A 25,057-nucleotide genomic window follows, 5' to 3' on the forward strand; every position below is an offset into this window, starting at 1 on the left:
CTGATTCCCTTTCTGATATATTTTATAAATGAGAAAATAACTTCTGAGACAGTGACTCTGACCACTATATCACTCTCTTATTCTACCTTCTGCATATACCCTTATAACAAATCTTTTTGGTAAGTGATTATTGCCAAACCACTATCTACAGATCAAAAAACCTTTTTTCTCTATAATAAATACCATACGCTGTTTTTGTTGTATTTCAAATGTAGGAATGCATCTGCAATTTCTGATGCTTTTGTGCCAGAATTAATAAGTAACAAGAATTTTCTAGGTTTATGCCACAAAATATTCAGAGTATTTTAACATTTTAAAATGGGCTCTCCCCTCCCTGATTTTATTATTTTTGTTTGGTGTTGGTTTTTTGAGAAGCAATAAAATGCCAAAAATTAAAGTATAGATTTTAGAGCCAGACTGACAAAGAGCAAACCCTGACCCTCAATCTCCATTAACTGTGTGACTTTGGGTAAATGATTTGACCTACATATACCTCAGTTTCCTCACTTGCAAAATGGAGTGATACTGATATCTACTTCATTGTGTCATTAAAGGGATTAAATTGGTTAATTTATACAAAGCCCTTACAACTGTGTCTGGCAAATAGCATGATTTAATCATTAATATCATGTTCATTTTTTAAACCTAATTTATTCCTTTCTTCATTCCACAAATATGTATTGGGGATCTACTAGATACTGGACATGCTTCTGGCAATGAGAATGTAGCAGTGAATGAAAAGGAAAGTATTCTTGGCCTTAAGAAGCCCCCATTCTAGGGGCACCTGGGTGGCTCAGTGGATTAAAGCCTTTGGCTCAGGTCATAATCCCAGGGTCCTGGCATCGAGCCCTGCATCGGGCTCTCAGTTCGGCAGGGAGCCTGCTTCCTCCTCTCTCTCTGCCTGCCTCTCTGCCTACTTGTGATTTCTGTCTGTCAAACAAATAAATAAAATCTTTAAAAAAAAAAAAAGAAGCCCCCATTCTACTGGGAAGACCCAGACATTAAACAGTTAAGCAAGTCAATATAAGTATGTCATATGGTAATAAATGTTGTGGGCGTCAATCAGTGCCTATAAAACAGGAAAGGCAGATAGGAAATGGGGGTATTATTTAATACAGGACAGGGAGTAGATATCTGCAGGAAACCAAAAAAGGGTGAAATACAGCTTTAAGAGGAAGATTATTTTTCTGCAGCGTGTATATCAGGTTTCACTCAGGAAAACAGAAGACATTCTTTATATCCTAAGTATGAAGTGTTTCCATACAGGATGTCAGAAACTTACATAAGCTTTGGAAGGGCTGGGGAGAGAAGATAGGGAATATGTTGCCAGAGATCTCAGCCAGCAATACTGAACATCACCTTACAAGTTTAAGTTCTTAAGAGTTTAAACCATTGTGAATTTCCAGAACCTCCAGAAGCTCTCTTGGTAGACTACAATCCAGAGATATCTAGGGTAAGATAAGACTAAAAAAAGAAAAAAAAAAGTGATGCTGAGGTGTATACTCCTGCACACAGAAAGAACAGATGCAAAAGAGAACGTGTCTGATAATGTTTGAGGAAGAGCAAGAAAATGTGGCTGGCGTAGAGGGAGAATCTGAGCATGGAAAGCAATGAGGCTTTAAAGGTAGTGAGGAATGAGCCAAGGAGTATAAATTTAACCTGATTTGAAAAGATTGCTCTAGCTGTTGGCTGTGATGAGACTGCAGGCAAGGGCAAATTCATTAAGGCCAATGAAGTGACTCTTCCAGTAATTTTGTAGAAAGTTATGATGGTTGGAGCAGGGGTGGTAACTATGAAGAGAAGTAGCCAGATTCAGGATTTTTTTTTATTGTTTTGGATGTGGTTTGGGGGAAGGAGTAGGAAGAAGGGTAGGAAGTGAATAGAGGATGACCCTGAGGTTTTGAACTAGAACAATTAGGAAATTAAAGTGGCCACTTAATGAGAGGGGGGGCAATATAAAATGTTAGGTTTGGGGAAAGGGGAGATTAGAAACTTGGTTTTATTTAAATTTTCAATGTGTATCAAACATCAAGTATAGTGTCAAGTAGAGAGTTCGATACTTTTCTCTGGGTATGGACTTCAGGGAACAGATCTGGGATGCAGGTACAAATTAAGCATGTAGATGTGTTTTAAAGCCAAGAGATGAAGGAAATCGTTTAGGGAGTAAGAGAAAATGGAGAAGAGGTTTAAGGATTCAGTCCCAAAGTAGTACAAAATTGATAAAAAAGGGGACAGTACAGAATTAGTAAAGAAATCAGGGAAAGAAGTGGTTAATAAAGTTAAATAGGAGGAAAATCATGGGAATGTGGGGTGTCTTGGAAGTCAACTGAAGGGAACATTAAAAAGGGAGGAGAAAGTAACCACCTGGGTCAAATGCTCTGTCAAAAGACAACTGACAACTGGCTATTAAATTAGGAAGGAGAAAGTATGCCAGGCTGGCTCAGGCAGTAGACCATGTGACTCTTACTCTCATGGTTTTTAGTTCAAGCCCCACCTTGGACACAGAAGTTACTTTAAAAACAAAACAAAAGAAAACAGCAAAACTACAAAGTAAAGAAAACAGTTTACGTTTAAAAAATAATCAAGCCCACTTGTTTGAGTGGGTTCAATAGAGAAAGGGAAGGCATTAAGTGAAAACAGAAAGCATGGACAATTTCTTTGAGTATTTTTGCTGTGAATGGAAATAGAAAAATAGAGCATAGCTAAAATTTATGGTTATGAGATTTTCTGTTAAGACGGGTGTAATGACAGCATGCTTGTATGCTGATGGGAATGATGATTTCTGAAAGAATTTCTTCAGTGAGTTTGAGTAGGATGAAGGAAATTGGATCTGACGCACAGCTGCAGCATTGCCTTAGTTAAGAGTGTGACATTTAAACCTCAACAAAAGGAGAGAATTGTCTAGTATATAGGCACAGATCAATACATGGGCAGATGATAGTGGAAAGGCTTGTGGAGGTTGTCTTTTGATTGCTTCTATTCTGATAAAATATGAAGCAAAGGCATCAGTTGAGAGGAAGAATGGGAGAGGCCTCAGGGTCTCAGGAAAGAGGTAAAGGTATGAAATGGCTGATCAGGTTAGTGAGAGAGTGAATGAGTTGGATAAATAGGATTTTCTAGGAGCTCTATGGGTCTGCTTGTGGTTAAGTGGCCAGGAAGTTAAAGGGAGATGTGGGAGGCTTGCATGTTTCTCTAGCTACATTCAGGGCACAAGTAAGTGTCCAGAGCAGGCAAAGGATTCGATTTAAACAACTTGGAGGGCAAGCAAGATGAATGGCATATATAAAGAAGTGATTACAATGATTGATTATGGAATCGGAGTTGTGTAAAGAGGCTAATGAGAAACTCACTGGGTTAAAGACAGTGAAAAGTTATAAGATCAGTGGATTCAATCAAGGTCTAAGGGGCAGATACCTAACAATTGTTGGAGATGGACTCTAAAGAATATGAGCTAGAAGTATAAGCAGAGTGATGAGGGAGGGGTTATACACCAAAGTAAGATTAAGGATTGGGTAGAGTTATTTTTTTTTTTCATTCTTTTTTTTTTCTTTTCAGTGTAACAGTATTCATTGTTTTTGCACCACACCCAGTGCTCCATGCAATACGTGCCCTCCCTATTACCCACCACCTGGTTCCCCCAACCTCCCACCCCCGCCCCTTCAAAACCCTCAGGTTGTTTTTCAGAGTCCATAGTCTCTCGTGGTTCATCTCCCCTTCCAATGTCACTCAACTCCCTTCTCCTCTCCATCTCCCCATGTCCTCCATGTTATTTGTTATGATCCACAAATAAGTGAAACCATATGATAATTGACTCTCTCTGCTTGACTTATTTCACTCAGCATAATCTCTTCCAGTTCCATCCATGTTGATACAAAAGTTGGGTATTCATCCTTTCTGATGGAGGCACAATACTCCAAAGTGTATATGGACCACATCTTCCTTATCCATTCGTCCGTTGAAGGGCATCTTGGTTCTTTCCACAGTTTAGCGACCGTGGCCATTGCTGCTATAAACATTGGGCTACAGACAGCCTTTCTTTTAACTACATCTGTATCTTTGGGGTAAATACCCAGTAGTGCAATTGCAGGGTCCTAGGGAAGTTCTATTTTTAATTTCTTGAGGCATCTCCACACTGTTCTTCAAAGTGGCTACACCAACTTGCATTCCCACCAACAGTGTAAGAGGGTTCCCCTTTCTCCACATCCTCTCCAACACACGTTGTTTCCTGTCTTGCTAATTTTGGCCATTCTAACTGGTATAAGGTGGTATCTCAATGTGGTTTTAATTTGAATCTCCCTGATGGCTAGTGATGATGAACATTTTTTCATGTGTCTGATAGCCATTTGTATGTCGTCATTGGAGAAGTGTCTGTTCATATCTTCTGCCCATTTTTTGATATGATTATCTGTTTTGTGTGTGTTGAGTTTGAGAAGTTCTTTATAGATCCTGGATATCAACATTTTGTCTGTACTGTCATTTGCAAATGTCTTCTCCCATTCCGTGGGAAACCAGGCAAAGACCCTACCAAAAAGGAGAATTTCAGACCAATATCACTGATGAATATGGATGCAAAGATTCTCAACAAGATCCTAGCAAACAGGATCCAACAGCACATTAAAAAGATTATCCACCATGACCAGGTGGGATTCATCCCTGGGTTACAAGGATGGTTCAACATTCGCAAATCAATCAATGTGATAGAACAAATCAATAAGAAAAGAGAGAAGAACCACATGGTCCTCTCAATTGATGCAGAAAAAGCATTTGACAAAATCCAGCATCCATTCCTGACTAAAAGGCTTCAAAGTATAGGGATAGAGGGAACATTACTGAACTTCATAAAATCTATCTATGAAAGACACACAACAAACATCATCCTCAAAGGGAAAAAGCTTGCAGCCTTCCCATTGAGATCAGGAACACAACAAGGATGCCCACTTTCACCACTCTTGTTCAACATAGTGTTAGAAGTCCTAGCAACAGCAATCAGACAACAAAGAGAAATAAAAGATATCCAAATGGGCAATGAAGAAGTCAAACTCTCTCTCTTCGCAGATGACATGATTTTTTATATGGGTAGAGTTATTATTAATGACAAGGTCTAAGCTGCACTGTATAAGATGATAACTATAGCCACATGTGGTTATTTAAATCATTCAAAATTCAATAAAATTAGAATTAACTTTCCTAGTCACACTAATAGCATTTCAGTGCTTAACAGCCACATGTGGCCACTGGCTTCTTGTCTTACTGTGTTCAGGCTCCCAGAATAAGAGAATACCATAGACTAGGAGGCTTATAAACAACAGAAATTTTATTTCTCACAGTCCTGAAGGCTGTGAAGTCCGAGATCAAGGCACCAACAGGTTCTCTGCAAGCCAAGACTTGCTTCCTAGTTCAAAGATGACCATCTCTTCTCTGTATCCTCACACAGCAGAGGGCATAAGACAGTTCTCTAAAGTCACATTTATAAGGACACTAATGTCATTCATGAAGGCTCTACCCTCATGACCTAATCACCTCCCAAAGACCCCACCTCCAACTATCATCACACTGGGGATTAGGTTTCAATATATGAATTTTGGGAAGACACAAACATTCAGTCTATAGCACTATTATACTGGACAGCATTAGTACAGAACATCTTCATCACTTCAGAAAGTTCTATTACACAGAACTCATCTAAGGTAGGGCCATAGGAAAGGATGTCTTATTTAGGATGGAGAGAAGAATATTGGAGAAGACAAGGACAAAGAAATTATATAAAAGAATTGAAAGGGTCAATTATTACAGAAACAATTTTTAAGAAATATATCAATTTTGAACAGAAATGAGAGAAATCTGAAAATCATTATCTAGGAGCTAACATTTTCAAAGAATAAGGAGGCTTGATCAATGCCCCCACAGACTGTAACAAAGATAGGTATTAAATAGTACAGTTTGATAGAATGAGCTTTGACATTAGTGTTTTCTACAGAAGAGGGAAGTACAGTGAACTGAAAGGAATTAGGGATTATATCACATAAAATAAAGATGAATGAAGAATGGTTTATCAACAATTCCATTACCTGTGAAACTAACTCCCTGCACAACACTCACTCCATTTAAGTACTCAGAACTCCATTTAAATACTTACACTTTCCTGATGATACAGATACACATTTTAATTTCTATATTTATTACTTATTATTTAATTTTTTGCTACACTGTGGTTGATATGTTGTATGATATAATAGGTTTTATTTTTAGAATAATTATGTATTTGGGGATTTATAATGTTTAAATTCTGGAAATATCATTAACCCTAGAAAAGCCAGCTCTCTGTTGTTATCAGCAAAATATCTGCTAGATCTCAAAATTGACTTTTTTTGCTTCCTAGTACAATACCAGTAACAAACTCATCTAATAAATGCATAAATGTTCAGAAAATTGTGTCAGGCAAGTTTGAAATAGATTACGGTTGTTTATACTCATTTGATTTTTCCGATTTCACACTACTTAATATACTAACCTATATTTCAAACACCAGAGACAATCTAAAGCAAGCTCCAAAGCTTAGGGGACACCATCTGAAGAGAGAAAATGTCACCAAAATTTTGTCAGGTCACAGTTTTGAGAGCTCTGTTATTTGTTTAAGTAGTAATTATTTCTATGCTTTATCTTGGCAGCATACAAATAGTAATTAAATCTTCACTCTGAGAAGGTAAATGTCTTTCTCATTTCTTACTTAGGTCCCATGGAGATAAATGACTTTACTCCTCCTATGTTAAATAATTTTAATGCCTAAATTTGTAAGAAGAAAATCCAGATGAGAAGGTGTTAACTAAAGAACATGATGCCAAGTTTCCTATTTCCTTAATTATTTGTATGTTCTATTTAAATTATTTGTACATTGTTCTGCTTCGTGTTTTGTTTTCTCATTTTTAAAGATGAACATAGATTTCCAGTGGATATAGATTCACAACATTTATTATCCAAAATACGTTGCACAAAGGACTTTTGCTTACAGAAATTTATGAACTCTCAAAAAAGTATGAACTCTCTCAACTCACAAAAATAAAAGAAAAAGGACTAAAAAAGCTGTCATCATTGCACATGAAAAGCAGGGGCTTTCTAGTGCATCCCTATCATACACTGCACTGTTCCCTAAGGATCTGGATATCTCTTTCCCCCTAACTTGTTCACTACTGTGAATTAGTGGAAAATTGATTCCTTTTATCATCTGAGGGCTAATCCAAACACAGCCAAAGCAGGTTACTGCAGAAAGCACAACAACAAATTGCCCTGCACTTTTGTTTTCCCTCTCCCAATATATATATTACTTGATAATCATCCTCCTAAAGATGATGAATAATATACATGATGGCCTTTTCTTTTATTAGCAAGTAATTTTGGTACAAGATTGTGTCCTGCTTTGTATTTCACAATCATCAAATGATACTATCTGGTATTAACAGCTCCCATTTCTTTTCATATTTTTTAAAAAGATTTATTTGTTTATTTGAGAGAGAGAGAGAGAGAGAGAGAGAGAGAGAATGAGGCAGGGGAAGAGGGAGACGGAGAGAAAGTCTCAAGTAGATTCCACATCACAAAGCACAGAGCCCAATGTGGGACCCAATCTCAGGATCAGAGATCAGGACCCGAGATGAAACCAAGAGTCAGTCACTTAACTGACCACCTACCCAGGTGCCCCTAACCTCTCCCTTTTCAGTGAAACATATAGTAAAAGCTCTCTACAGATCACAAACAAAAACCCCTCAGCCCAATAATATTTTAACTATTTAAACATGTAGAAAAGTAAAAATGTCAAATGACCATACCTACTCATTTTCACATTTTAAGTTAACAAATGGGGGGAAAAAAGGATGAACACTGTCTTAACGGATTCTCTCCCAAACTAGAAACATTTTAAATGAAAAATCTAGAGCAGTGATTTAAAAAAATCCTCATTATATCTTATCTCCTTCACTCATTCTCTCATTCATTTGTACCTAAATCATTAGAGGGATATGTAGTACATAGGACACACATGAGTGGAACTGTTATGTTGGAAATGGGAGCAGACCCTTCCAGCTTGCTCACAATCCAACCAGATGGTCCACTGATGTTCTATATAGCTTGGTTTAAAAAAATACTCTTTAAGAATATGGCCAAGTTGCCTTAGGACGAGACTTATATTTATTACATTTTTAATCTTACTATGCTTTGGGAGAGGGTGATGGGAAGGATGGCAGTTGGCTGCATTCACTGAAAGAAACTATGGGATAAATGCATTTGACTTTAACTACTGAGAATAACAAAATCTGTAGTTTTATTGCTTTATAGTTGTGATTATGTCCATGCAATAAACATGTTTGAACTCTCAAAAAAAAAATACCCCTTGAGAAATTTGCTGTTTGAGTTATGAAGTTACAACCTGCTATAGTTGTCAAGTCATTTGTCATGTAGAAAATATCTGTCATAAAGAATACAAGTATAAAGAAAAAAGCATTGTATTAAGTGAGTTTTTTTTTTTTAAAGATTTAATTTATTTGAGAGAGAGAGAGAGAGTTAGCATGGGCAGAGGAGAGGGACAAACAGACTCCGCGCTGAGCAGGGAGCCCAAGGTAGAGCTCTGTACCAGTCGTGAGATCATGACCTGAGCCCAAGGCAGATGCTTAACTAACTGAGTCACCCAGGTACCCCTTAGTAATAAAACAACAACAACAACAACAACAACAACAACAAACTAATTAATTGTTTGTATATTTATTTGTTTTATTCATTTTAAGATAAGAAAATGATGGTAGAAGAAAAGCAGTTTAAGAGAACATTATGTCAGAAATGGTAAAGGGCCTTGAGATTTTACCATACTTGTAAGAGAATTAGTTGGCCACCAGAGTTTCATGGATGTTGGCATAAGACATGAGATTCCAGGGTCAGAGACAGATGGTTTCCTCCTTACAGCAACCGCCATAGCCATAGGATTAAAATTTGTGCCAATTCCTTGAAACCAAATTTCCCCAAGTTAATGCAAATAGGGCCTGGTGATAACCTGCATGCTCAATGGACTGCACTACAGGAGAGGAAATCTGACTTTGAGAACCTAGGTTTTTTATAAAGGATGGTGACCTTGCCTGAACTTTGTCCTAAAGGAGACATTATCTTCATTATACTGGATGGTAAACAACCTGCCTTTGCTCTCAATGGAGACACTATTTCTTCTTCCAAGCCTTTCTGATATACAAACATCTTTAAAAAGATAGTTTGGAACAAAATCAGGCAGTGCCTCTGTTTACAAGATATGCCGAAATACAAGACACCCATGGAGAACTGTCTTCTAACACATTAAGAATACAAATGGGAAGGGGAGCTGGGTAAATAATTATTAAAAATTTACATAATATTGTCTCCATCTTTTCAATAGGTAATTACTATTTCTAAAATTTATAAGAGAAAAGATTAAGGAACTGTAACTGAGCCTTTGACACATAGTTGAAGCTTAAGTATCTTTTGAATAAATGTATGAATTAATAGTAATGATTTTCTTTTAAGTCAAGATGAAGGTACATTTAGTAGCATCCCTAAAACATTCACTGGAGCCTCATTAGGGCATGTAAGAGTGAACCAGAGAGCTACGATATGTCAGGCAGCCAGGAACCAACATCGTCAAAGTGCTCACAGGCAACATGAATAATTCAGCCAGAAAAGGAATCGATTACCTACTCAAAATTTGATCTCTGGTCAGACAGCATAGGAACACTCACGATGTTCCTCAATAACTTGTATTAATGCTAACTTTTAACACTTCAATTAAATTGTTTCATCCATTTCCCATTTTTCTTGCATAATCTCAGAAAATAAAGCAGTACGAGATGGTCATCCAGAATTAGAAGGCCACTAAATCTCAGGTACAAAATAACATTATTTCCTCTTAGGGACAGTGGGCTAACATCTGTCATTCTTCAGGACTTGGCTAACTGTACGAAAAAACCTTCTTTCAAGGCTGGGTTGGTTTGGCAATTTTCCTTTATGTTATTATAGCAACCTGATTGTAGCATTTGTCACTTTATATTGTAGCTGTCTATATATTTTGTCTAAATCTCCACATAAGTATTTAAGCAAATTTAAAGCAAGAATTGAACCATAATCTTGGCCTCACACTCAACATGCTCAAGGCAAAGCTATATAGATTTATAGAATCAAAGATTAAATAATGAAGAGATATATTTCATTGTCAACCTCTGTAAGAATGGAGATAGGCACATTTTGAAGTCACTTACAAACCATCTTGCTGAAAGATAAGAAGTGCACCATTCACATGTGTGCACATGTATATTTTACCTACAAACAAGCATGTGGAACTATGCATTTGTAACGACCAGAAAATTTGCAGCACAAGAGTCCAGAGTAGTTGAAGTGATTAAGATGTCTACGTATACAATTATGGTAACAATTACTTGGAATCATGTAGCTTCATTATTACCCTTACCACTTTATCTCTTTCAAAATGCCAATTAAACCTTCCTCTAAATAGGAATAAATCATTTCAGGACAAGCTGCTTTCCTGAGATAGCTACACTTCCTGGGTGCTTGATGAACTGGCTCAAAAGGCAATGCCTGGCAGATGATAAGTACCATGTTCGCTATGGAAAGGCAACCATCTCAACATAAACATAACAACTGTAATCTGAAACAAAATTGAAGCTAAATATATTTTTCTGCAGGGAATTTTTCATGTAGTTAGCCACTGTCCTTCCAAAGTCTGAGGTGCACAGTGCAGGTGGGAGGCAGGAAGGGCAGATAACGTATCTGAGGGTTTCCATCACTAAGCCTTCTATCTGCCACACGGGAAAGTCTCCTGTTTGATGCTGTGAAAAAAAGTTCTTCTACCCTGAAGAAGGTTGCATATGGAGAGTTAGGGTAGCCGATTTTTGCTTTTAATCTTCTGAGTTAGCTGATTTATAAGTAGATGCTTTAACTGCATACATTGCCAGTGGGTATGCTCACGGAATGCCCGAGTTACCACTGAGATGCCCCTCGCTTCCCTTAGGACTGACCCTTGACTTTCTCATTTGCCCTTACTGCTCAATCATGCAACAGGCATAACCCCCACTACCTGAGAATAAGTACATATGAAATCGGGCAATAAAAATGCCCAGCAAAAGTGGTTCAACAACTTTGCTGCGAGTAGCCACTGCTGGACACTGAAATTGCTATTTTGTGAAATAAAAATGATTTTCTAAAACCAAAAATATATTTCTATATATTTCTAAAATTATTTCAAAACCATAAAATATAGTGTGCAAACACTTCCCTCTGATTGCATTTTTATATTTTTCTTTGATTGTGTCTTCTTGCTTCCTGTTAGATTTATGTTAAATATATATTGTGTTGAAAAAGAATCAAGGATAATTTCCTGTTCTATTCAAGTTACTCTTTATTAGCATGCAGGTAATTATAACAACAGTAATAGTGATGATAAAACCAAGAAGAACAGAAACTACAGGATTCAGTTGGGATCTGATTGTTTTGTTTGTTCTATAGCGCAGTCTGGTAGTAAGGAAGACTGAACTCTTCTTCCAGCACAGTAGTAATCAGTCAAGCAATTTGGATTAATCATTTTTCCCTGTGCTTCAGTTTTCTGGTCTGTAAATGATAATACAAAGCATCCCATATTAACTGCCTTTAGAGATTTCTGAGAATCTAAGAATGTCAATCACCATCTTGGAATTCCTTCATCAAATAATATTTTTCTTGGTTTTCCTCAAACTGTTCTTCTATGGCACTCCTTCCAAAATTCTTGTATTCACCTGGATGTGTATAATAGTCTTATTGTTGATCTCCTTCCTACCTTCTCCTCTGCTGCTATCTGTTTTAGCCACAGTTAGCTTATCAGTCTTCCTGACTCCTATCCTGGCACTACTCTGATCAAAAATAATTAATTTTTTCAAGTACCTGAAAAAGATAATTGAACAGAATGAGAGATTACTATCTTATATGTGCAATGATGACTCTTCTCCCCTTCAGCTCTTTGCATCACACAATTAGGAAGTGGGAGCCATCCATGATCCTCATAGCTGTTTCAATATAATTATCCTACCCTCCTGCCTAACACTCCTCAGTTTTCAAATGCATGTCACCAAATCACACTATTCACATTAATTCAATTGCAGCCAATTCACCCTTGGTCCACCCCCACACCCCACACTTCATTTCTTGAGTATTTGAGCTCTTATCTCATTGCTCACTCTCTCTACTATTCTTAAATAAATATTGCTAATTTAAATATCCACATTAAAAAAAATCCACATAAATAACCATTCAAACACAATGACCTTTAAGTCCTTTAATCTCATCCCTTAACCCCATCATAACCAATCTCTGCTCAATACTATATGGTACGTACTATATGTACCTTATCATTTCCAGAACCTACATTATATCCTTAATCTCAAGGTCAGACATCTTACTTTTTGCCTAGTACTTCATATCTTTCTAGCTTTAAATCTCTGACTCCAATAATTCTTTAATCTCATTGGGATATATAATTTACTGAACCTACCCTCTTTTTCTGTCCCTTACCTAACTTATGCTCTTACCTCTATCCTTACAAAATTTCAATTCCAAAGTCCATTATTATGCTCACGTGCACCCACTCATTCTCATATTTTTTGCATTCCCATGAATTTTCATACCTGGAAAAATTCCAACATTGGTAAATTCTATCTTGATGCCTACTTAGTACCTGACTATCTGAAGATGCTAGTAAAAACAAAAACAAAAGCAACTGTGCTAATTGGTCTCTACTTCAATTAAGACTACTTACTTCAAGTGGACCCAGCAATTACACTGCATCTGTAACAGGTCCTCCTTCCTCACATTTCTAGCACATCCTCCCCATCCTTGTGCTCAGATTATGACTTGGCTTTCTATGGCTCTAAGAAAATACAGAAACTTCCTGATATTCCCACCACTCAGTCTATCCAAAAAATTGCAGCTGTGCCCATATATCTACCTTTCTGCTTTTCCTATGGATAAATTTTCCCTGATCCTATTTAAGCCCATGCCCTCTGGTGCTCTGCTTGAGCACCACTCATCTGCTCATTTTTCTTAAGATTTTATGTATTTGAGAGAGAGAGAGAGAGAGAGTGTGTGTGTGTGTGTGTCTGCGCGTGCACACACACGCACGTGAGCAAGTGGAGGAGTAAAGGGGGAGGGAGAGTATATGAAGCAGACTCCACAGTCAGCATAGAGCCTGATTCAGGGAGCAATCCCATGACCAGATCATGAGCTGAGCCAAAAACAAGTGTCTGACACTTAACTGACTGAGCTACCCAGATGTCCCTACCCAACTCCTCTTATTCAAACATCATTCCAACAATTTTCTACTACTTGCTACATCATCACTGTTTTTCTACCTACTTCACTCTTTCCATTAATGTACAAATGGATTTTAATTTCTTCATATTAAGTAAACAAACCACTTTATCCTATAGCAGCTGCTCCATTCTTTTGATTCCTACACATCAAAAAGTTGTCCATATCTCCTTATATTACATCCTCTTCCCTGATTTCGTTACCCAATTGCAACTAGACCTTTACTTCTACCATTTGGTTACTTCTCCTATCAAGGTCATAATACCTCCACATAGTTAAGTTTAATGGTTTGTTGTCAGTTTTCACTTTCTAAGCAGCACTTTATATGATTGATTACTCTGTTTTTGAAACACTCTTTACTTGGCTTCAAAAATGTAGTACTCTCCTCATTTTCCTCCTACATCTTTGTCCCCTATGTCCATCCTCTTTGCCAATTCTAATTCATTTCCCTTTCTAAGCATATGAATACCCCAAAGCTGCGTTCTCAGATCTCTGTTCTTTATCTGTGCTCAGTTTGGGGCTGATATCAACAGTCTCATTGCTTCAAACACTACTGAAACATGGATGACTCCTAAATGTCCATATCCTGACTCTCTCTCCTGACCTTCAGATTCATACATGCCCCCTGAATTCTTGATATCTCCATTGGGATATCTAGTATATAGCGCAAACATAATATATTGGAAAATAAGACTTCCCATCTCACCCACACACACACACACACACACACACACACACACACACACACACACACACACCTCTGCTTCTCCTAGTTTTCCCTTTCTTTCTAAATAGCAACGTGGTGCATTTTGCTATTCAAGGTATGCTATTTTTCAAAGACACCAGGCATGTTGCAAGTCAGGGCTTTTGCGATGATCTTCCTCAGCCTTGAAGTTGGTTTCTCCAGTATCAACACAGTTTGTTCTTTTCATGTTCTTTGTCTTTTCTCAAATATCACCTCAGTGAGACCTCCATTGATCCTCTTCCCCAGAAATCCTTATCTCTCTGTTCTGATTTGTTTTTATCCAATAGATAAGTCTTTGATACTAATTTTTATTATCTTTCTACCCCACTAGAATATGAACTCCATGGAGTTTTGTTCTCTGCAAAACCTCATGCTCAGAATAATGACTGGTACATAGCAAACTCTGAAAATACATTTGTTGAATGAATGAATCCTGACTGTTACATAATTAAGTTTAAGAATTTATTAATTTATTGATTTTTTAACTTTTTATTTTTTATTATGTTATGTTAACCACTATACACTACATTATTAGTTTTTGATGTACTGTTCTATGATTCATTGTTTGCATATGCACGCAGTGCTCCATGCAATACATGACCTCCTTAATAACCATCCAAAACAAAAAAAAAAAAGGATTTATTTAAGGAGAACTGGCAAGCAAACATATTATATTTCTATGTACAGGATTTATTTATTCAAACAAACTTCTTTTTAAATGTTTCCATATGGAGACCTTTCTGAATGAACAATTGCTCTTGCTTCTGTAACCTCTATATCACGATACACAATGCCCACATAAGGCTCAGGCTTAAAAAACAACACTTAAGGAGTTGCCCTATAGTTTGCTCCTAGAAATAAGTCTAATAAGGTAAACAACAAAGAGAAGGTGAAAGATCTCTTTAATCTCATCTAATTACTATTGATATGAATATATTCCATAACCATCTTTTTGATATAGTGATTGTCATCTATTGCTATAGAAAGGTAACCAAAGACTGCTATGTGATAGAAAATCAACATTGCAGCTGATAGAATGGGTGAAAAGTCTCAGTTAAGATATTCTGTCTTTAGTTCAGTTTGGCTCAACATATGTTAGAATGCTTACTTGTGCTCAGTATTGTGGTAGGCACTAAGGGAATACAGAATTGCTGGTTCTCAGAGAACTTTCAATGGAAAGGTTAGGCATATCATAAACATGTGTATCAAGGGATCAACAATGAATTAAATATAAATGCACTGATTTAATCACTAACACTTATTTTTTTTTCTTTTTCATTTTATTTATTTTTTCAGTGTAACAGTATTCATTCTTTTTGCACAACACCCAGTGCTCCATGCAAAACGTGCCCTCCCCATTACCCACCACCTGTTCCCCCAACCTCCCACCCCTGACCCTTCAAAACCCTCAGGTTGCCCCAACCTCCCACCCCTGACCCTTCAAAACCCTCAGGTTGTTTTTCAGAGTACATAGTCTCTTATGGTTCGCCTCCCCTCCCCAATGTCCATAGCCCGCTCCCCCTCTCCCAATCCCACCTCCCCCCAGCAACCCCCAGTTTGTTTTGTGAGATTAAGAGTACCCGAATGTTTATAGCAGCAATGTCTACAATAGCCAGACTATGGAAAGAACCTAGATGTCCATCAACAGATGAATGGATAAAGAAGATGTGGTATATATACACAATGGAATACTATGCAGCCATCAAAAGAAATGAAATCATGCCATTTGCGACGACGTGGATGGAACTAGAGCGTATCATGCTTAGTGAAATAAGTCAATCCGAGAAAGACAACTATCATATGATCTCCCTGATATGAGGACATGGAGAAGCAACATGGGGGGGTAGGGGGATAGGAGAAGAGTAAATGAAACAAGATGGGATTGGGAGGGAGACAAACCATAAATGACTCTTAATCTCACTAACACTTATTTTTAAAATGGTTCCAAGATGATAAAAATAAAACTATTTGAGCAATGCAGATGTTTATGGCAGGTTGGGGTTTGCCTACAATAAGATAAACTAGACAGAATTTTGATAACTATTAGTTCACCACACATTTTATGCCAAATTGGTAAGAACCTCCCTATTCATACTTGTTGGTAGTAAGTGATGCAGACTGTGGCATCAACATAGAGTAATAAATAGATGACCTGCGTTCAAATTGGCTTTGACAATGATAAACTAGCTGGTGAATTTTTTAAGTACATTTGCCACACAAAATCTTACTTTTCATAATCAACTGATCTTTGACAAAAGAGCAAAGACAATACAATGGAGCAAAGGCAGTCTTTTCAACAAATGGCACTGGAACAACTGGACATCCACATGCAAAAAAATGAATCTAGACACAAACCTTAAACCCTTTACAAAAATTAACTCAAAATTGATCATAGGCTTATGTGTAAAATGCAAAACTATAAAACTCCTAGACAATAACATAAGAGAAAGCCCATGAATGACCTTGGATATGGCAATGACATTTTAAATACAATACCAACGGCACTATCTACAAAAGAAAGAATTAATAAGCCGAAGTTCGTTAAAATTAAAAACTTCTGTTCTCTGAAAGACAATGTCAAGAGAGTGACAAGACAAGACAAAGACTGGGAAGAAATATTTACAAAAGATATATGTGATGAAGGACTATTACCTCAAATATACAAAGAATTCATAAAACTCAACAATATGAAAACAAACAACCTCATTAAAACATGGGTCAAAGACCTTAACAGATATCTCACCAAAGAAGATACACATATGGTAAAAAAGCATACAGAAAAAACTGTTCCACATCATATGTCATCAAGGAAATGCAAATTAAAACAACGAGATACTGCCATATACTTAGTAGAATGCCCAAATCTGAAACACTGACAACACTAAATGCTGGCAAGGATACAGAGCAATAAGAACTCTCATTCATTATTTCTCAAAATGCAAAATGGTACAGCCACTTTGGACGACCAATTGGTGATGTCTTACAATATTAAGCATACTCTTACCATATAAAACAACTATCATGCTTTGTATTTACCCAAAGGAACTTAAAATTATATACACACAAGAATCTGCACACAGATGTTTTAGACACTTTTACTCATAATTACCAAAACTTGAAAGCAACAAGATGTCCTTCAGTAGGTGAATGGACAAACTTTGGTGTATTCAGACAATGGGCTATTATTCAGTGCCAAACAGGAAGGAACTATCAAGTCATGAGATGACAGGGAAGAAACATAAGGGCATATTATTGAGTGCAAGAGGCCAATTTCGAAAGTCTACATATCTTATGATTACAAGTGTATGACCTTCTGGTAGAGGTAAAACTATGGAGACAGTAACAAGATGAACAGTTGCCAGGGATTGGAGATTGGAGGGAGAAATAAACAGAAGGAGCACAGAGGGTTTTTTAGGGCAGTGAAAATACTCTATATAATACTGTAATGATGGATATATGTCATTACTCACCTCCATAGAATGTACAAAACCAAGAGCAAACCCTAATGTAAACTACGGAATCTAGGTGATGATGTGTTGATACAGGTTCATCAATGGTAACTAAGATGATCTCTCTGGTGGGAAATTCTGGTAATGGGGGAGGCTATGCATGTGCTGGGCAGAGGGTATATGGAAAGTCTCTGTACCTTCCCCTCAACTTTGCTGTGAGCCTTAAACCACTCTTAGAAAATAAAGTCTTAGCAAAAAAAAAAAAAAAATACTTTTCTCTTCTGTAAACAGATGATTATACTATCTTACAAGGTTGTGGTAAAGATTTAACATAAGGTAAATACATTGCCTACAATACAGAGGATTTCAGTGCTAATTATTATTAGTAGAAGTAGAGCTAGTGTATGTCCTGTTCTTGGTGTAGTACAGCTCACTAATCTGATGGCAAAATTTCCATTCAGCCTATTTTATGAATGTCAGTGTCTTTATTATATTTGGTCACCTGTTTTGTACTGAGTCCTTTTTGTTTGCCTCTGGCTCTCATTAGATTTACTGCCCCCAGGGGTAGGACCAGCCTTCTCTCTTTTCTGCAGCTCCACAGAGCACCCAAGGCAGCATACTTACTCCACACAGAGAGTTTTAATAAGTTTTCAACCCTGGAGATATTTTTTCAGAGTTAAAATTGTTATAGAAAGGCACAGACTGACAAATGGTTGCAAAGGCATGAGCAGTAAAGATTTACAGCGGGAATGGTATTTCTCTTCCCTGTAGAGCAACTGCTGTATTCTACTTCAGATATTCACAGGTTTTGCAAAATTTATGGGACTAACCAAAGCATCTATAATCTCTCCCTTTATCCCATGTACTGAAGGGCTCATTTCAGGAACTCCAGAATAAACAACAGTGTGAGTACAGCTCTGCATCAAGTGCTTGACTGCTGTTGTCTTTATGTCTAAAAGCTCTAGTTCTTTAAAATTAATATAAAATAAATTCCATTTTCCCATGTGGAAAATGGAATTATGCCATATCACTTAAGTGAGAAATTCTGCTGTAAAACTGCTGGATGAGCAGAAAAATATTGCCAGTGGGGAACAAACTCTGCACATTAGTATTTTTCATATCCCCAAATACCTCCTCAAAGAAGGGTAATGAAAAGTCTGTGGGAATGGATGAGAATACATGTCAAAAGCACTGTTAGGTATACTCGACAAGGCTCTAAAACAAGATCTTACTGACAAAAACATCAAAGCAGACCAACATGACTAATACTGTGCACACCTTTAGACTCCACGGGGATCTCTCAATTAGCTCTAGCAGCTGTAATATGTGAGCATTACCATCAGAGAGGGAGAATTAAAAAAAAAATCTACTTAAATATTAAGGAGGCAATACACATCCTTTCAAGTGATTTGATACCCTAATTAGAGGCTGTTGATCACACGGATCAAGCGAGTGCTATCGCTGGCTCACAGAGTACCTTAAGTGGTGCTGGAATGGTGAATATATCAAACTGCAGACATGAAGTATTTCATACTTACTGATTGTTGGCCCTTCTCTTAATGAGAAAATCGTAGAGACACAATTTTATCATAATGTAATTTGCATACATTTATTGAAACCACCTATTGCATCTTTAATGCCTTTTTCATGCCTAAACAAAGAGCCTCAGGTAGGAAATTCTCTGTGTATACTGTACTAGAAAAGCCTAAACTGTCAGATTCCAGATTTCTGGACTGGGAGAGTAACTGTAGTTTTCATTTTTCTATCAAAAGGAAATAATCATAATTGACTCTCTCTGTTTCTAGAATGGGTCCAATTGCCAATCACAATAAGCATATTATTAACCTTTGCAAATAGATGCTCTTTCCAGCCTTTGCACATCATTTGTGCTGATTCCCTGCTGTACGTAACAGCTACATTCTCCAAACTACTGTCAATTCCACCATCACTGCTACTTCAAGGCTCCAGCAAGGGCTATAGCATGGTGTGGGCTGTTGTTCCTCTTCTCCAATACTTGTCCCCTTGCCATCTTCTCAGAGGTATGTCATCTTCTTAAACCCGTTACTTTCAAAATTATACTTCCCAAAGTACCTCTCTCCCTCTCATATCCTACAGACCCTGCAGATCAATAACCTCCATTTCTAAAATGATTCTTAATATCTAGTAGGTCTTCAAAATGGAAGAACCAGAAGACTCTGATTATTGGCATTCTAATTTCTGGAACTTCTAACTGTTAGTTAATTGCAGGTTAACTTGAAGTTGTTCTGCATGTCTTTTTGGGGGATCTACAATTCAAAGCAGTTTTACAAGATTTCAAGGTTAAGTTCTAAATAGGTAATATCTCTAGAAATTTGACTTCAACTTATTTTGTTCAAATAATTTTAGAAGAGAAAATATTATTAGTCAAATGGAAAACAGTTAAGGTATTATAAGCATGCCATATATTAAATAATAATATCTCAGATGATCTATATTTGTACTTTTTGAATAGGAGAGATTTAAGTGCAATCATTTCAATCACTACACATATTTTATTTAAATTATTACAAAGTAAGAAGATATCTTTAAAGTTTATATAGAATAAAAACTCTGTTATTCTACTATTTGAATAGTCTCTATAAACTTTGTGTTTATTACTACTTAGAGATTTTAGGTTTAAAAAATCCAATCCATTAATTTAAAATAATGATAAAATTTTCAACTACAACAGCAAACTAAATAATTGTATGCTTATCTCCTTTTATTTATATAAGTTAGATATCTCTGAAATTATCACCAACTAAATCATCTTTAATTCATATATTAAACAAATATCTTGAGATATGCTGCATCAGAGTTTTTTCAAAGCTAAACTAGAACTTTGAGAAGCAGGGCCAGAAATAAGTAAACCTCAGTGTCCTAAGCTGAAAAGGTCTCAGAACTCATCTACTCACCAAGGCTCCCTTTGCTGTCTTCAATGCTGCTGACACTGAAACCAGAATGATTTGTACTGTCTGCAAAGAACAAACAACAGCTTACTTCGTGAAAATCTCTGCTGTTGTGAAGCAAAGAGTCCTACCCTCCATTCCAGGTGGAGCAACAGTTAATACATATCCTAGATATTTTTAAATTTAAAAAAATGTGTGTGTGTGTATGCACTTTTTAACTAATTTTGAATCTCCCAGTGCTGGTTCTTTTGGCATTAACAAATACATGGTTATGCAGTGAGTAAGTAAATGATTCCTAAACTATATTTTGCATTGCTTAAGGAAAGCAAATAACTAAAACCTGCTCTGCTACAAAAGCAAAAATACTGTTACTATTATGCCTCACAGTAGTTTTTTTCTAGATTTTGTTTAAGAGGTATTATTTAATAAAAAATTTTATGTTTCACGCTTTAGAGCAAATATTTAAAATATGTTGGGATATGATCTCTAAGAGCCTTAGGATGATGCTTAACAGAATTACAATCATCCATTAGAGGGGGTAAGTATCTCTAATACTACAGATGAAGAAACTGGGGCATAATGATCCATCATATACTTTAATTTGAGCCAAGAAAGTGAAAAAATTAAAAAAATAATTCTAAATGACAAGCCTATTATAATTTTCAATCTCATTCAACAAATATCTATTAAATACCCAATATGGACACTCACTAACATAGCTAATGATTTATTTGAACAAACTGCTAAATCTAAATCAAAAAAATATGCTCTTTTAGTGACTCTTCTCTAAACCTTTTCTCTAAAGCTAAATGACTTAAACTTCTGAGTAGAACAGGGCTATCCCAATATTGAGCTAACTTCAATCTCAAGTTTATTTTGCATATATATTTTAAGGAAATAAATTGGAATTATATCACAGAAAAAAAAGGAAAGAAACTATTTTAAGAAAAAAATGTCTGCTGAAAGTAGAGATAGAGACAGTTCTGCTATGTAAATGATGTCCTATCCAAATCCCTGAAGACATTATCACAGATTTAGGCAACCTGATTTCTTTCTGAGCATCTTCTAATGCTAATTGTGATGTGTATGAAGGCTAAGATGATGATCAGACTCAAGATAATCCTTTAGGTCTGAATATCCCCATTTACCAATGTCTCCTCCTCAATCTCATTTCTGGAAATGCAACCTTAAAATAGCATGACTGAATGAATATCCTATTCTAGTCATATAGTCCGTTTTAACTAGTTACCACCAGAAAACTCTATTACTGATCTTCCAACTTATATGGAAAGTTCAAAAATATTTTTCGCTCTTTCCCTGTTAACATATATAGCCTAATAATTCATATGTCTTTCAGACAGACAAAAATCCATGTTAGGATGCTAAATCTCTATGTAAAGCTTAAAATATAAATGATAGATATATGAAGCAATGCCACTATATTTTATTTCTGAACCACTAGAACTATGAATAGCTTATTTAGTATAAAAATGTTAATGGTTAAATAGTTACAGCTTCATACCATCTCCCCTGGAAGGAATTTCTTGTTGATCACTGGCTGTTACTTAGATCTTCCCATCAACTTCTATTCACAGAGAATAGAGCATCTCCCCTGGGTCTTAATGTGCAACTGGGGAGAAAAACAGGGTATTAAGGGAGAATCTGAGAAGGATCCGGCTCATTAGGATTTACCTTGAAGAGTCAGAACATTGCCCAAGTTGAAGGGAAACAAAAGACTAGAATGAAAATGAAGGGATCTAAAAGATAGAATAGAAGCCTTGTTATATATCTGGCTAGAATCCAAATAATATGTTCCTTCCTTTATAAGCAGCATAGCAGGTTTGTATCTTGTTTGTACCTGAGACTATGGACAGGAAGTTTAACTTTGAATTGATGACTCACTTGATCCTGTCAATGTCCTAATCAGGAAAATCAGTATTTGAAAAAAACTATTTAAGGAACACATTATTTCTTGTTCTTTAGAGATCAAGTGTCTAAAGCTTGACTCTAATATCAGATAAAATGCACACACACCAAATTACCAACACACTTTCTATCAGCATTAATGTAATCATTTGATTTTGTTTTTCTTTGAAAATTAATAAACAAAGTATTTTTATGAAGATATTCTCTGCACCTTTTACAAATTCTTTCTTAAGATATTATCATGCCAGGTGGTGGGTATTATGGAGGGTACGTATTGCATGGAGCACTGGGTGTGGTGCATAAACAATGAATTCTGTTACTCTGGAAAGAAATTTAAAAAAAAAAAAGATATTATCATGGGGTGCCTGAATGGCTCAGTTGGTTAAGCATCTGCTTTAACTTTGGGTTATGATCCTAGGGTCCTGGGATAGAAATCCAGGTTGGGCTCCCTGCTCAGCATGAAGTCTGCTACTCCTTCTCCCTCTGCCCCTCACCCCTGCTCATGCTCTCTCTCTCTCACCTGCTTTCTCTCTCTCTTAGATTCATAAATAAATAGTCACTCTTTAAAAAAATATATTATTTGTGGTCTTTGACTCTTGTTTTTGGATCCAAGTGATAAATTTCTCTATAAAGTTTAATGCCAGAAAAAGAACTATTCCAATAACTGATATACTGTACATTATCAGATAATAAGAAGTGCATAGCAGTCCTTTTCCATATTTGCCTTGGAAGCACAGAGCTAAATTGTATGCTTAATCGTATACACTATATATTTTACATATTTACATTTCCTATTCTGTATGATTTTTAAATCCTATATTTGTACAGTAAGATCTTTACTTTATACCTTTCTCAAAGTGCAAATGAATGTAATTTTTTTATGTGCCAGTAAAAGCTTGTTTTTTGTGTGTGTTTGCATCATTCTATTTAGTTTCTTTTTAAGAAAAAATAAGGAGTATATAGGAGACAAATGAGTGGTAAGAGTAGTAATGGGTTACATTATAAAATTTAGTAATATTTTGAAAGAAAACATATAGGTTAGGAGATGTTGCCTACCTTATTTGTCTGTCAATGTTCCCAACTAAACAAAGAACCTAGGTCATAAAAGAATAAAACATTTCATTCTAAATCAGTCAAATATATATTTGTATAGAGTTTTGAGATCAGAACATTCTGCAATAACTGTAACTAATAGATTGCATTTTCAATCAAATAAGATAATAATGGTATATGAGAGTTAAAATGTTTAGATGAATTGGCAGGCTGGAATGAACTGGAACTGTAATTTTGTATTTGATCTGGTCAGTCTGCCCTATCCTTTTTGATTCATTTCTCCTATTTAGACACTAAATCAAACTAAACTATGTCATTTACTATGAAAGTCTGACTCCTAGGCAATTTCTCCAAAGCTTATTAATTCAGGATAATGCTTGTGGAAACTCAAGCAAGAGTTCCTAGCACCTGGCTCACCTATTATATTCCAACACCAACAGAAGTAATAAAACAAGGAACTGGAGATGAGTGTTGTGATATATTTGGTGCATCCATTTAAAGCTTAACTGGCCACACATAACACACTTCATTCTCAAGACATTTATCCAAATGTTCCAACAAGCTGATCCCTATATATGGTAAGCATACAAGAGAACATGCAGTCCTGATGGTTCATCGCACAGGACTGATATAGCAATACAGCTTGGTAATCAAGATTAAGATAAAAATTCAGCCTGCATGCTACCCACACAAAGGATTTTAATCAGCACCTAATATCAAAACATGTTATCATCTTCTGCATATATCTAAGTGAAATTTTACCTTGCCATAGATAAAAGGTGCCAGTCAACAGTATTAGTGATGTATCTTAACATTCAAAATGTTTGTTGCATGAATTACTTAAAGATAACTCTCTGACACTATCAAAGAAAGAGAGAGAGAGAGATAAAAGATAGAAAAGATAGAAGATAGAAAAGATGTTTAGATAGAAAATATATTACTAAATATATATTTACTAAAAATATATTTACTAAAATACATTTCTATCTAAAAGATAGAAAATATATTTACTAATCCATATTTTCAGGCCTAGAAACTTGTAAGTTGGGAGTGACCTGTGTCAACATAGATCATTCTTGACTTCAGTCCCCTTACGAAAAGACCAGCTAGTAACTACTGATAGACAAGACATGATTGTGAAATCCCCAAACCCTAAATGATACTGAAGCATGATTTGCATCACAGAGACTGAGAAGGACTACATTAGAAAGGTAAAAGAAGTAGCTACATTGGACTGCATAACCTCTTCCCCAGGCTGGCACAGTGCTACACCAAAAGGAACCACCTAGCCCTATGGTACCTTCAGTAAGGAAAAAAGAGCCCAAGGCGGACATCCAAATTCCCCAGCATTGCAGATGTTCCCAGGAAGTACACTTGGGTGCCTCATAGGGAACACTAAGGAAATCTGTGGGGTTTGACCACTGAGGATTAGATAGAAACATAGAAGAGGATATAAGGGTGAAAGCAACCAATGATCAGATGTTGATAAGCTGCTTACTTCCTCAAAAGCTGCCCCTAAGCAGAGATCACCACCAGTGGTTCTGCCCCATCTGCTTAGTAGATCCAATGGCTCCATCTGGCCAAGGAGCTAAGTGGGC

The sequence above is a fragment of the Meles meles genome, chromosome 2 (genome assembly GCF_922984935.1).
Source record: "Meles meles chromosome 2, mMelMel3.1 paternal haplotype, whole genome shotgun sequence".
NCBI classification, from domain to species: Eukaryota; Metazoa; Chordata; class Mammalia; order Carnivora; family Mustelidae; genus Meles; species Meles meles.